The following is a 14,884-nucleotide window of genomic DNA, read 5'->3' on the forward strand; positions in this document are numbered from 1 at the left end:
CAGATGTTTAACTGGCTAAGCCACCCAGGCGCCCCACTTTCTTACTCTTTTTAAAGCACAACCAAGCAGATGTCACACTATTAAGGGAACCTTGTAAAACAGCTGCAAAGGTAATGGTAAACACTGTGTTTGGGGAGAATGCAGGGTAGCTATGTTGTTTCTTTTACAAAATGACTGTTAAATAATACTGCCTGATATCGATTAGGCATTTACTGTTAAATGTGCATGCTACTATATATTCAGCTTCACAGTTGATTGCAATTGATGTGCAAAGAAGCATTCCTTCTTAGCCTGTATACTGTTCTTATATAAAAGAGAAGTGGTAGGTAATTTTCTTCTTCATTATGGAAAACCCATGGTTAAACAGGAGAGAGTTTTTATTTAACAGTTATTTTGTGAACTGTAATATAGACAGGAAAAAGTGTGTTAGGATCAGTACTAGTAGAGTATAGTTGTGTTTTCAGCAGGAAAAGGGTGTTGCTACCACAGTGCCCACCCACACACTTCTTTATTTACAGGAAGACGCTTCATTGGTTTTAGAATTTTTCTTCCATGCCCTCCTTTTTTGGTACCTGAACATCTATGAAAGTGGGTTGCAGTTTTTGACTCCATGGTGTCTTATTATTAAAATTGCCAGCCCTCTTTCCTTCTTTTTTTATACTCAGAATTTTAGACTTCATGAAATAATGTTACTTCCTTTCTAATTTTAATTTGGTACAGAGGAAAATAGTGAAAATAATAAAATTAAAATTTCAATCTGAGTGTTTACCTTCAGGATATGCTGAATGAAAAAATCTCACCATGCTTTTCTAGTACTGCCTATGAGGAGAAAGATGTCTGCATGAATCTTTGACATTGGAGAAGAGATTACATTTTTATGCCTTCTTTATGACACAGTCAATGCCAATGAAAGCTATTGCCATTCCTTCAAATAATTTGCTAAAGTGGCATGTTTTAGCTAAACATATAGTATTCCAAGTAGCTTTACAGTGTTAGTTGTGAGTAAAATCACAATTTTTAACATTGAGATTGTGATAGTGGGATGAGTAAAGTGTTCCCACTTTACTAAGCCTTGATAATTGTAATTTGTTTGAGGAAGAAGTTGATGAGATTGCTGTGCATATTTTAAAAACTGAGTCTAAATATGGCAGTAGGTTATAAATAGCTGCAGAGCTTAGTAACATCAAGGGTTAGAATCTAGTTCCCAGAATTTCCCTAGTTGAAGTAGTAATTTTTAGGTGTAATGTGTTCCTCGGACAGAGGTTTATATATGTATGAATAAGTGCAGGCCTAGATGCAGGATCATCTGACAGTAACAAAATGCTTTTTGCTTTACCTTATGACCCTGCATAGGGTCTGCATAGGGAGCTTCTAATTTAGTAGAACTAGAACAAGAAAAGCAGCCCCTTAGAACACAGCCTGTGACCCACGTCACCCTCCATCTGTACATTGTGTGTTAAAGCCCTGGAGATCATGTACATCATCTGTGTCATAGATACGTAGCAGTTTTATTATGGTTTTAATTTTAATTCTATTAAACTTTTATTTGTATAATTAAAAGTAGGGTAACAGCTTTTGAAAAACTTGAAATGGGTGGTGTCCGTGAGTGCCAGATGTCTGTTGAATGATCTGCAGATGATACAAATTTGAGAGACACACTTCATTGTCTGAAGTAAAATAAGGTTTGGGGGAGAAAATCTCATGACTTTTCAAACCTCCGCCTTCTTCAGGGTTAGTCTGAGGCCTTTTTTCTGTGTGGGGAACCCACATAGACTCATTAGTCTAGAACTCTTGTCCCTTCTTGAGCTGTGATCCTTGTTGCTGCCCTTACTCTCTGACCACACTTGTTAGGTTTCTAGTCCATAATTTTTAGTGAAACTGACGTTTTTCATTTATCTCTGTAGAATATTCGTACCTACAAGCACAATAGAGATTAATGATTCCAGTTTCAAAACTTAGCAAAGAAACATGTAAAATTTTATTCGTGGAAGATTTTTATCTGGTCCTCACTAAAACTCTGTATTATAATTACTGTGTTATAAGCATTAAACCAAATCATTTTTTCATTTGAGATAAAGTCTAGATGATTTTAAAACTCTATTTATAAGGGCAGTTTGGTTGTTTGGATGCTTTCCTCTGCTTTATATTATTGTATTTAATGGCAGAGCCAAAATAGCAATTCAGGTCTCCTGTTTTCTCAGCCAGTGACTATTCTTTTGCACTGCATTCTTTGGCAAGGTAGGAAGCCAGGTCTTTGACTCCCAAACTTGATTTCCTGGTTGTTATTAACAGAGATAGTTTGTTCATTTAAAAAATGCAGAGAACTGTATAGGATTGCCCAGATTCTTCCTTTAGGGATCATTTCAGCATTTGTGTATGCTCAGGAACGCCGACTGTCATCCTGTGTGTCTTACCTGCTCTTCTCCACTAGAATGTCAGCTGCAAGAACCTCTTTCTGTCTTCCTCTCCCAGTGCTGGACAGCACCTAAAAGTCTGGCATATTATAGATTGGAATAAATTGTGTGACTATGTGAAAGAATGAATGCATGAATTCACGGTTTAAGATTGTTCTCCCCCAAAATATGAGGAGGAAGCATCTGTAAGCCATTTGTAATGCCTTTATCTAACAGAGTATTGTAATCTTCTCTGTGAGGTGGGGGGAAATACATACATCCTTTGGGGATAAAGGAGAGTTTGTTGTTGTTGTTGTTAAGGTGATGCTACCTGTTTGAAAATGCTTTCAAACATTGCAAATACTCTGATTAAACTCAGCTTTTAAAGCAGATACTGTTTGGTTTGCTTTTGGCACAATTTCAAAAGCCTTGGCATAAGCTGCTGGCTCAGTATCTATGGACATTGCTGTGAGGGACCTTTTTTTTTTTTTTTTTTTTTTTTAATGAGGTGGGAGAAATAATCTGAAATAAGTTCAGGGAAAGTAAAACAAAGATAGGCCTTCCCTAGATAGTTATTTATGCTTCCCTAGATATTTATTTATATATAGTTAGGCAGTTTATTTCTATCAGTGTAGCCCACAGAGGTTAATTCTCTTTCAGACATCTGGCAGGATCCTTCCTGCCAATGGCAGAAGAGAATTATTTGGTCTGCTTTGTAGCCTTCTAGTATCTTTCTGTAGTAATTTTCTTGCCTTTCAGTGACTTTTTACTCCCCCCCCTACACATGGTATTTCATCTTTCTTTCTAATCCAAGAGGCTGTCCATAGGAACACATCTTTAGGAGCTTCAGATTACATAGTGACAGCTGATTAGACATGTCTCAGTAATGGCTTCTAGAGATCTCTGTAAAAACTGTAAAAGATAACAGGGTTACTGAGTTGCTTGAGGATGGTGTTACTCTGTGTCTTTAGAGCTGTGTACCTCCAAGGTGCATTTGTAACATAGCAGAATGCGACTTGTGCTAAGTGTATTTTTATATTTTTGGTAAAGACCAGCCTTTCCCCAAAATGTGTATTCTTCTCAAATAGAGAAGGGATCTCTCTCTATTAGAATCACAACTCCCTCCTTGCCTTTACAACAGTCTTAGCTTACAATCCCCATTCATTATCACCTTGTGGATAAGGGCATATGTTTTCTCCTACCCGCTTTGGGGATTACTAGTCTTGGACACAGAGTAGTTTAGGTGAAGCCTGCATCCAGCTTTCCTCATGACCGACTTCCTCGTCTTGGTAGGATAGGGTAAGAGTGACATTCTGTTGTGTATCTTAGTGAAAGCTGGGCTTTCCTCGCTGGTCCTTGGGCCTGTCATTCTTACTCTTCCTGATAGTGTTGTTACCTTTAGTGATCTCAGCGCTATCCTGCTACTCTTTGGCTATCCCTGAAGTGAATTGATTATTGCTTCACACCTTGTCTCTCCTCCTTTCCCCCTCCCCTCTCCCCCCTCCCCTCTCCCCATATACATACAGAGGAATGAATCCCTAAATGGGACCACATTGGCTTGTTCTCTACTGTGTCTCAGTACTTGTTACTCTCTTTTCCCTCTTGATCCCCTTTGAGAATTTGGTGAAGGCTTTAGACCGTCTCTGCCCAAAAGTGCAGATGCATGTGGTTTTGGGATAAGGAGACTTTAAGGGGAAAGGTAACATGGCCTTGTTAAAAACAAGCCACAGGTTTTCTAAACCTCAGATTTATTGTGGCTGCTATAAGGATTTCTGCTTGATGATTTTCTCAGCATAGAACTCTGTATTCCTTATCCTATAAAAATAAGTTTGGACAAAGCAGAGCAAGTAGGGTAAGAGGCGGGGGACAAAAAAGGGGGTGAATGGACAGTATGGTTATAAGTACTTCTGTTTCTCTGTTTTAAGTAATATATAGGAAATTATTTTCCCTTCCTAACCTTGCCTTTAAGTCTGGTCATTTGCCATTCTTGCCAGCTGTCCCGTCTTTAGTTTATAGTTATTCTTGAAAGGTCGTGTCTCTTTGACTTCCTTCTTACAGCATCTTTAATACTATTTTCTCATCTAACCCGTCCTGGTGTTTGAAGGTAAAGGAAACTGTCTTTGGACAGATGAGGCTGCTAGAGTGGATCCAGTAGGGGCATGTTGTAAAGCTGTTCGCTGTGTCTGATTGAAGTCAGCTATTTTCCTTTGGGGTGGCAGTTTTCCCAGTGACCTTTATCTAGTCTCCATATAAGCTGGCATTACTGCTCGCTGCTCCGCATCCCGACCCTCATCCTCAGTGTTGTTTTTAAAGTCACCCGTTGGGAGGGGACAGGGAGTTGATTTCCTTTCTTTGGAAGAGTTATAAATGGAATCAGGAGAAAGAAACTTCTGTAGTACGATGCAATTATAGTGTTACATGCATAGTAATAATAGGACACCCAAGATTACCTTTTCTTGAAATCTAATTTCTGTAGCTTGTCTCTTTCTTTATTGAATCTGTTCTTTATTGTACTGAATATAATTAGCTTATAGTTATAGTATGTAAGAAGTATTTTTTTTTATTTTGTCATCCTTTTTCATGCTAGATTGGTTTTTGATCATATTCATATTTGGACAGAAAAATTCGGTTTCATGAAATGGATGTTACAGATTCATAGACTTTCTTTTTTGTAGTCATACAACCTCTAATCCCCTTCTCTGTTGTGATTCCCCCCTACTCCCATATGGAGATGGGCACGGAGAGTTTATACAACACTTGGTGACCAAGTTAATCAAATCCAGTTTTCCAAAAACTTGGACATTGATTGAGATAAATGCCATACGTGACTTCTGGATTCTAAATTGCATTTCTGAAGAACAGGTGACGGTAAAGACCTGTTGAGTTTTCTTGAGATTATTTAGTACACAGAGCTCTTGCTGTAAATGAGTTCATTTAATCCTCTTTTAATACTTTCTGAAGTAGGTAGTGTTTTTCTTCTCATTTTATAACAGAGGAGACCTAGGCCAAAATAATTTTGCTGTAGATTACACAACTAACAACGTGATGAAGATGGTATCTTGGCTTGGGCTGCCGTAACAAAACACAGTAGACTGGGTGGTTTAAACAACAGGAATTTATTTCTCACAGTTTTGGAGACTAGAAGTCCAAGATTAAGGTGCCAGCAGGGTTGGCACTTTTCACTGTGTCTTTACGTGGCCCAAAGTACTCAGTACTGCCTGTGGATGGAGAGAGAGAAAGAGTGAGAGTGCGCGTGAGCACATAGGAGCAGGCTCTGCGATATCTCTTCTTATGTGGTGTCTAAAGGGCACTAATCTCATCGTGAAGACCCTACTCTCATGGCCTCAACTGAATCTAATTACTTTCCAAAGGCCTCATCTCTAAATACCGTAACATTTGGGGTTAGGGCTTTAACATAAGAATTGGGGTGGGTCATAATCAGTCTATAGCAGATGGTATTCAGACCAGATTGGCTACTTCAGATTCTGATAGCCTGGTACCCTGTTCTGTTCCCTGCTCCCAGGAGTGCTGGTATCTAGGTTATTTGGTGACCATGGCAAATGCTGGCAAGTTAGTATCAGTAGAACATTCTATTGATATGTATGTACACACTTCTTTAAGATTATATTTATTTCACAATTCTTCTGCCAAAAATCATGGAAAACAAGGGCAAGCATAGGTAAGAAAACAGGTCATACACAGTATCACTCCCTGGAGAACTATTGCCATTACCATTTTAGCATATTTCTTTCTAGTCTTTCTCCTTACAGAGAGGGAGCAACCCAGGTTGTTTACATATTGGCATTTATATGGTTTATAGTTTTATATATCTGCTTTTTTTAGTAGCATCTCATGAGCATTTTCCCACGCCATTTAGAGATTTTTTAGAAGCATTCTAAATGCCTTGGGGAAAATAAATTTGAGACCAGTTCAGAACGTAGATAGATGACTGTGAGTTGAGTGTGGAAGATGACTCAAAGTGCCCCATATAGGGAGGAAACATGCAAGTAGTAGGGTTTGAGGGCGGGATGGATAAAGGCAGTGTATCCCTTTATAGTGTGTAGAATCTATGGGCCTTTCCCCTGAAAATGCTCAGTAAGCACAGAGCCATGTGGATGGAAGGTAAATTTTTTAAATTGCCATCATCATATGGTTGGAAGTGGAAATCACCATTTTCCAGCTGGGGAAATTAAAGCTCAGAGAGATGAATGTATTAACTACCACCAACTTGTTGGGCAGCCATATTGAAGAGGCCACTTTTTAGAAGATGGTGTCACTATAACTTGTTGAGGCTCCCAGCACAGGTGGTTCTCAGAAAATGGTTTCAGAACGAACAGTTTTGTTTGTACACTGCAAATAGTACCTCCCCAAATTTGTTCTCTATTTTGAATATTTACTGCTTACTGCTAATGCATCTCATTCTAATTTTTGAACAACTGGAGTTTGAATTGATAGGGGATGAACTTTTTAATTCATTTTGGCAGCCCTTCTTTTTTTTGATAACTTGTACAGACTATTTTGTGTGTTATAAAAAACACTCATGAGGCCATTCTTTCTTTGTTTTGCCTTAAAAATGTAGATTTATAGGAAAGGTAAACCAAGTGTGATTATTCTATTATGGAAATGTCTCCTGTTTCTCAAAAAATTACATAGGAATTTTGCTTTGAAACCTTACATGAAAACTTTATATTAGGGTTAAGTACTAGAGAAAGTCTTAACCTACTATGAGATCTGATGTTTTTCTCCCTTTGGATAATATAAATAACCATGTTTGCCTTGTTGGCTTTGATTGTCAGGATTCTCAGAGCCAAATTTGTGTATTTTAATAAAAATATCTATGGCTTGCTTTATTTTGTTCAGGTCTCTGCCTCATCTGCAATTTCTTCTTTCTATATTCTAATTTATACTTTGCCTAGTCCCGATTTACTGATGATTTTTTGTGTTTTAAAGCAGGCTACTTCCTGTCCTTTGTGATCCATAGTAAGATATATATATAATTTCCTAATAATTGTGACCTTTCTAGTACATTAACAGCAATCATGTTTTTGAAATATTCCATTTTTTTTCCCTGAATACGTTGAGGACTTAACTTTGGGCTGGCATTAAAGTAGTGCCTGATGTATTGCTGTAAATATGACAGAGGTGGTCCCTGTCCTTATGAAAAAGCCTGTAACCTAGAATGAAATACATGATTCTCTAAATCTCCTTTGATCTTCTAACATATCATGATCTTAATTGTAGAAGAGTTAGCATTGGCCAATAGGCTGTTCTTCAAGAGAGAATTCTTCATGGTGATGGATGAGAAGGTCTATAGCCTTTGGTCCTGTCGAGGTGAATTCACTTTGTATAAATAGATCTTAGATGACATACAGTGAACTTGTGCTCTCTATTACCTGCTTACCTGCATGTGTTTTCATGACCAAGGGCATGCATATATATATTTCCATGCATACGTGTGTGTGTATGTGTATATATATATTTTCATGCATACATGTATGTGTATATATGCATGTATATGTATATATGTGTGTGTGTATATATATATATGTATATATATAAATTCTCATAACCTCAAAGAAATAGGATCTCTTGGCTGTGTTTCATGATTTGGTTAGGAGGGTAACTATATGAAATTGTTACAGGATGTACATGTTATTTTCTGTAAAGAGTCCAGTTTATTTCATAAAAGACTTTTTGAGACATATTAAAACCTCAAAAAACCTGATTTCCCCTAATTTTCAGAGCTCTTACTAGTTTTAAAAGAGTCACCCCCCCCCCACCACTTCCCTTATCTTCAGGTTGGCATTTAGAAGGAATTATTGGTCAGAATTCATAAATACTCTAAAGAAGAAATTAAACCACCCAAGGCAAATGAACTATTTAAAAAAACATTTCTGTAAGATTATAAAGAAAGGCAGTATTTTTCTTATTTCTTTTACAAATAAAACAGATTAGTTTTTAAGTAGAGTAGAATATATATCAGGCACTTAATGTGAAAAACGAACTGTTACCAAAATCCTTAAGCATTCACAGGGGTGGCCTTAATAACAGATGTTTTAACTGAAAAAAAAAAAAAAAAAGAATTAATATATGATACAGACTTGGGTGAAGAGAATATGGAAGTTTTAAGACACATGTACCCCATAGTTCTCTCCACCCAAAGTTGACTCTTATTTAAGTCTTTTTTCAAATGCACATTCTGTTTGCTTAAATCTGCATCTGCTACTGGCTTCGAACACTTCCTGCAACGTATGTGCAGCTTGGCAGAAAGTCTGATACGCAGAGGAAAGCACAGAGTAGTTGGTCTTATTAAATACTGAGGTAAATACCTTCAGAGTTCATAGCTTGTCGGTGCTTACTGGTGTCCCATGGTCCTGCTGGGAAAGAGGCTTATAATTATTTTCTTAAAAGTCCTACTTAGGTTAGCCCTCATGCTAAAACAGATAGGAAGTTTTGATGTGTTCCACTTCCCTGTCATGTTTGTTGAAATCATTGAGCTCTGCTCAGAGTTGTGGGCTTTTGTTTGCTTGCTTGCTTTAAAGCCATTTGTATCTCTTGATTGAGCTTAGTAGTTTTCTTTGCTGCCAAGAGCATGTGCTGCATCTGGTCTGTGTCCCCCTACTTGTGCTGTGTGAGTCATCTTTGATCCAAGCCACCTCTTAGTTACAAAGTAGCATTGGCATAAGTTTCAAATAGTGACATAGAATGCAGTGTTTTTAGGAGTTTGATTACGTATTTGTGATAACTACAGGCTTTGACATTTAAAAACTTTGGAAGGTAGTTTTATCACTTAACATCTTACTGGTATTGCTAAATTATTGGTTGATTTAGTGGTCAGACATGTATGAACTGTGTTTTCTCAAAACCTAGAAATTGAGTATTTCTGTTGTGTTTTGTGTGTTGTGCTTTATTGGCTCAGAAATAATTTACACTTTATGAATAAGAAGAGATGAAATTCTGTAAGTGGGTGGTTGCCTGGGCTTTGGAGTCGCAGAGTCTGAAGTCAGATTGAGTCCTGCCACTTTATAGTTTTTCTAAGAGGATTTCAGTAATGGTGATTAGCTCATTAGAGTTCCTGTGAGGAATATGGTCAGAGAACATATGTGGACCACTTAGTGGGAAGTCTGACATAATAAGTGCTCACTAAGTGCTAGTTTCTCTCCTGGGGTTTAGCTCTGCCCTTTCCGTCCAGCCTATATATATGGATATTTTTAATATAGTTCTATGACAATATATTTTAAAATAATTTGGATTCATTCGATATAGTATTAAGTCACTAAATGAGACAGTACGTCCATTAAGTTGTCTTTAATTGCTAAAGTTTAAATTAGGTTATTTTGTCGTTTCAAAGTTAATAAGACATCTATAAAACACTTTTTTTCCCCTTAATCTGACAGACATTAAACTATGCTACCTACAGATTTAACTTTCTGCTTTCAGTCATCCCAACTAGCCAACTGTGGTAGTTCTTTGTTCTTGTTTTTCACCGAGAGGTTATCTTTTAATAGGGTTCACTTCAAATAATAAAATAAAAAAGATGATTTTAAAGACAAGGGTGAGGAATTGAAGGGGAAAGAATGCTGGCTACTTATTCTACTGAACTAAAAAGCTTCTAATCCATTCATTGTCCTTCTCAGTGATCTTCAGGAGAACTCATATCTCAAGCTTGTTTGTTGTTTGCCGGCATAACTCCAGATATAGCATTTAAATATAAAACAACATATTATTTTCAGTGTTTTCATGCTTGGAGATAAAAACAAGAGAAAGCCTAACAAATGTGGTGGATTTTTGAAAGGAATAGTTATTGGGCAGCCTGCCTCAGTTAAGATAGTTTTAGCCCCAGGCAATTTAAAATCGACTGTTTTGCAAAGAGGATATCTGGAAAAAGTGAATATGAATATCCTGGTGCCAGACTTTGAACAGTTATTCAGTATTGTAAACCAGGCTCTCCTTTGCTTGGGAGAGGCTTAACCAATTAAGACAATTGTAAAGATTGAAGAGACTACGGGGCGCCTGGGTGGCTCAGTCAGTTAAGCGGCCGACTTCAGCGCAGGTCATGATCTCGTGGTCCGTGAGTTCGAGCCCCATGTCGGGCTCTGTGCTGACAGCTCAGAGCCTGGAGCCTGTGTCAGATTCTGTGTCTCCCTCTCTCTGACCCTCCCCTGTTCATACTCTGTCTCTCTCTGTCTCAAAAATAAATAAATGTTAAAAAAAAAAAAAGATTGAAGAGACTATAAAACTTCAGCTCATTTTGATAATCCAAATTTTGTAGCACTACCTCAACTGCATTTTACGTATAGCTTTTGTGTTAGTAATGGGAGTTGGCTTAATGGTAGCTGTCAGTTTGTTTTTGAAATTCATTTGCTGTGCTCTGTATCTCCTCATTCTGTAAAGTGTTTGCTTTTTAAGCTAAGAATGCTTAAAAAGTTCTTTCTTAAACTTTTCACTATACAATTCTGAGCTTTCTGTTGGATATTACCGTGATTTAAAAATAGTCCCCCCCCCCCCCAAAACAGTTTTCCTCTTTCTATTCATCTTTGGGAACTACCCGAGGAATATTTGGTTATATTAACTCAGAAGTGAGTATTATTGGATCAAATTGCTACTTGGGCTTCTTTCTGTTAAATAAGAGAATTTTAGAACATAAGTGAGAGCGTGCCTAACCCTGGACCAATTCCACAGAGATGCCTTTAAATGCTTGTTTCTTATTTCATTGACCTGCATTAACTCTGCAGTAAGGAGTTTGTGGTATCAAGGAGCCTTATTTTTTTTCTTTTCCTTCTCTTTTTTTCCTTTTGTTTCTTCTGTTGTGATTCTCTTTGTTCTGAGGTGTGAGGCACTCCTTAAATAGGAGTGAACTTTATCTCTGCCTGGGCACATCTTGTATGATCTCCTGTTAAAACTCCAGCCCAGTAAAGTGAGTCCAGCTGGGCATAAGAAGGCAAACATAGTTCTACCTCCCACTCACCCAGAGTCTGTGGGCTGGAACAAGGCATCATCACAGCCACTTCCCGAAAGCATGAGCTTCCTCCCCTTCCCTGTTACCTTTGTGTTGTAGCTACATTGGGTCTCTTGCGTGTGCCTTAAGCACCCACCTTGTTATGACTCCCTAGAGAAACTAGCATAGCCACAAAAGCAACAATGGCATTCACCTGGAAGGTTAGCATCTGCCGGGACCATTATTTCCTGTGTAGAATTCCCTTGCACGTCACCTTTTCACGATTTTTTCCCTCGTGTCTTTCGTAGTCCAGAGGGGTGAAAGGTGTGAGCTGGTGTGGCAGCTCAGATCAGTTGAGTGGTGGTAGCTGCCAGGAGCATGGTTTTGAGACCATTTAAAGGACGGTCTGCTTGCATTTCTTATCCCTACTTAAGTTTACCAGGGTACTTCTGCAGGGTTTGGTTTTGTGCTTTTTGAAAATGTGGGTGGGAGGAAGAGGAAAGGAAACACTGCGTGGGTGAAGGGAGATAAGAGTCACGCGTCTGTGTCAACATTAGAGGGAGGACACAGATCTAAAAGTCTGCAGAGAAAGCAATTCACTTGGCTGGCTGTGAGTTTTTTCTTGTTCCTCAGCTTGTATATAATAGAAAAAATGTCACTTAAACATTCTTTCTATTGAATCCAATGTACCTTTTTGTGTACTGCAGGCTCATGTGAGTAGTCCTGGTGAGGACTAGGCCTCAGTGTACCCAGCTTTACTTGGAAGCCCCAGCACCACCCCTGTGCTCATCTTTTCACGGATCCCTCGCAGTCCTTTTAGATCTTTCTTTCTGGGTGTGACGCCTCCAGGAGGACATTCTTTAAGTTGTGGTTTTTAATTTTTAAAGTTGGGGTAGTAAGTCCAAACCAAAATAGAGACTATCCAGAAATTTCACACAGAATAGGCCCAGAATATATTTTTTGTATAATAGTGAAATTCTGGTGCCTTGTAGATTTTGAGCAGCAGTTTTATCAACTTACCTGTCTTGTTCATACCGCTTACATTTTAATATTTATTTGCCATATTTAGGTCATGTGAAAATGCTTATGATTTTAAAAATACGTTTTTATTAGGGGTGCCTGGGTGGCTCAGTTGATTAAGTATACAACTCTTGATTTTGGTCCAGGTCATGATCTCAGGGTTCGTGAGTTTGAGCCCCTCATTGGGATCCACGCTGATGGTGCGAAGTCAGCTTGTGATTCTCTCTCCCTTTCTCTCTGCCCCTTCAATGTGTGCACTCTTTCTCAGTCTCAAAATAAATAAATACTTGTAAAAAAATAAGTTTTTATTAGAGCTTTCAAAATCTTGTGTGTCATGATTTTCTAAGCTATAGAATGGCAAAGTGGAAGTGGTCTCCTCACCCACCAACTCTCTCTCCCCCTGCCCCAAGTTCTACCAGCATAGAAGCTGTCTCTCCACTTCACAGTTCTCAGAATTAAATACATTGGAGCAGTGTTAACTCTGTAGGGCTACAAGCCGCCTATTCCTCAGTCTCTTCCTAGCTAAAAGGAACACTTATTTTCATTTTTGTCCAAGGGGCTTAAAGTAGGTAAGATTCCGGATGAAGAAGGAATTTGGAGGCCTGCTACTGTTCATAGAGGTTTTTTGTTTGTTTGTTTGTTTTTACCCCCTGTATCCTGAAAATACTATTATAAAAGCTATTGTATTCAGGCTATTTGGGGAGAGACTTAGTAAGATTACAGACTGCTTTTCAGAGAAATTCATTTTTAAGTATTAATGCATGCTGGAGGCTATGCTTTAGTCTATGGAAAAATTATTACTTATAATTAGCATATTCAGTGAACAATGTGGAGTCACAACATTTTCACTGTGATGAGCTCTTAGATCTTTCTGGAGATGGGAAAGTTAAGCATCAGAAAAAAGTCATTACCTGGATGGCAGGACTCCCCATGGGAAAAATCGAAGCACTGGTATGAGAACCTAGATCTCAAGATTCCAAGTCTTTTCTTTTTTTATACTGTTGCCAATTGAATCTAATTTGTCCTTATATTGTAGCTAAATTGTACATTGACTGATATTTTGGAAGTACTGACTTAAAGAAATCATCCTATCCAGTCATGTGTTGACAATTGCCAATTGCTTGTTAGTCTCTCCCCATCTTCTCCTTGTCCCTTTAAAATGAATGGTAAATTTAGTCTGGCTCCTATTTTGTTTGTGATATTAGAACTTTTAACTGTGATTAAATCTCATTTGCCAAGTTAGTGATTTTAATTTAAAAGAGGGAATTTTAAAGCAGAGAGAGACCATAGCAGTGATTCTATGCCATATTTATGTGTTTGATATGAATCTGTTCAACTAGCTGGGAAGGAAGTCTGTTATGTGCCAGAGATACAATAATTTAAGATAAAAGATAAATTGATATAGCTTGTCATATTTATCTCATACTTCTTCTTGAGGCCATCATATTGTATGTAAAAAGGAAAACTAAAAAACATATAATTCTTGAATAATTACAAGTTGACAGCCATATTTTATCATGAGAAATAGAACTTTCCTTGAAATTAAGCAGATTTGTAATTTCTTTGCCTAGTAACAAATGTTGAAAAGTAAGATTGTGCCCATCTGAGGAAGGTTCTTTTGTATTTTATGATCCTGAATCCTGTTTGCTTTATAAAACCATAGTGCTATAACCAAGGAAATGACAAACATATAACTTTACATTTGCTAAAACCTGATTAAGAGTTTTAAAAATGAAATGATTAGATTCTGAGTTAAGCAAATATATTTATTCCACATAGTTGTGCATTCATTATAATAGAAATAGCCTGGATGGTAGGTTGACTATAAAATTTTCTCCTGTATTACCTATTTGCTACTCATTTTTGGGCTATATTGCTTTTAAAGGTTTTAATCTTTTATTATATTCTCAGTTTGCACCTATTTTTCTAATAATACTGCTTTAAGTTAATAATGCACATTATAGTTATTAATTTGAAGGGAGTAAAAGTCTTTCAACCTTTTCATTCTACACATGGTGATTAACTTATAACTCTAATGAAAAATTAATATCTATTAGTTAACACAAAAGAACACACAAGAAAAGAGTTCTTTTTAGAATTTAGCATATGCAGCAGGGGGCACCAAATGAAGGCAAAAATGAATTCTTATATTTTAAATCAGCTACAGCTTGTATTCTGTTCGTATTTAAATAATGTGGTAGTTAATTGTTTCCCCATTCATTTTCCTGATGATCTTAACTTCACAGTTCTAAAATCTGTGTTGAAGAAGACATTGATAACTATTCTCACTTACTAATTCAAATGAAATTTCTTAAAACCAACCAGTATAGCAAATACACAAATTGTTTTCTTAAACATTGACTATTTTTAAGAGTTTTGAGAAGGGAGTGGAAACCACATTTAATAATTTCATTTTTAGAACAAGGCGTTATTATTGTGTTTTTAGTAAGTTTTCTACAACATGTTATTTCATCAATGAAAAAAAGAAAGCTTCGGGGATTTGAAATGATTTGAAAGCTTAAATTCATTTTCT

General features: G+C 37.2%; 1 protein-coding gene across 1 annotated transcript in view; it reads left to right on the plus strand.

The window, feature by feature from the left end:
- The window catches only part of EIF3H (eukaryotic translation initiation factor 3 subunit H), a 98,184-nt gene that overhangs the window by 68,646 nt on the left and 14,654 nt on the right, over window positions 1-14,884 (plus strand). The gene's annotated exons all lie outside the window — the stretch shown is intronic.

The sequence above is a fragment of the Acinonyx jubatus genome, chromosome F2, assembly GCF_027475565.1.
Source record: "Acinonyx jubatus isolate Ajub_Pintada_27869175 chromosome F2, VMU_Ajub_asm_v1.0, whole genome shotgun sequence".
Taxonomy (NCBI): domain Eukaryota; kingdom Metazoa; phylum Chordata; class Mammalia; order Carnivora; family Felidae; genus Acinonyx; species Acinonyx jubatus.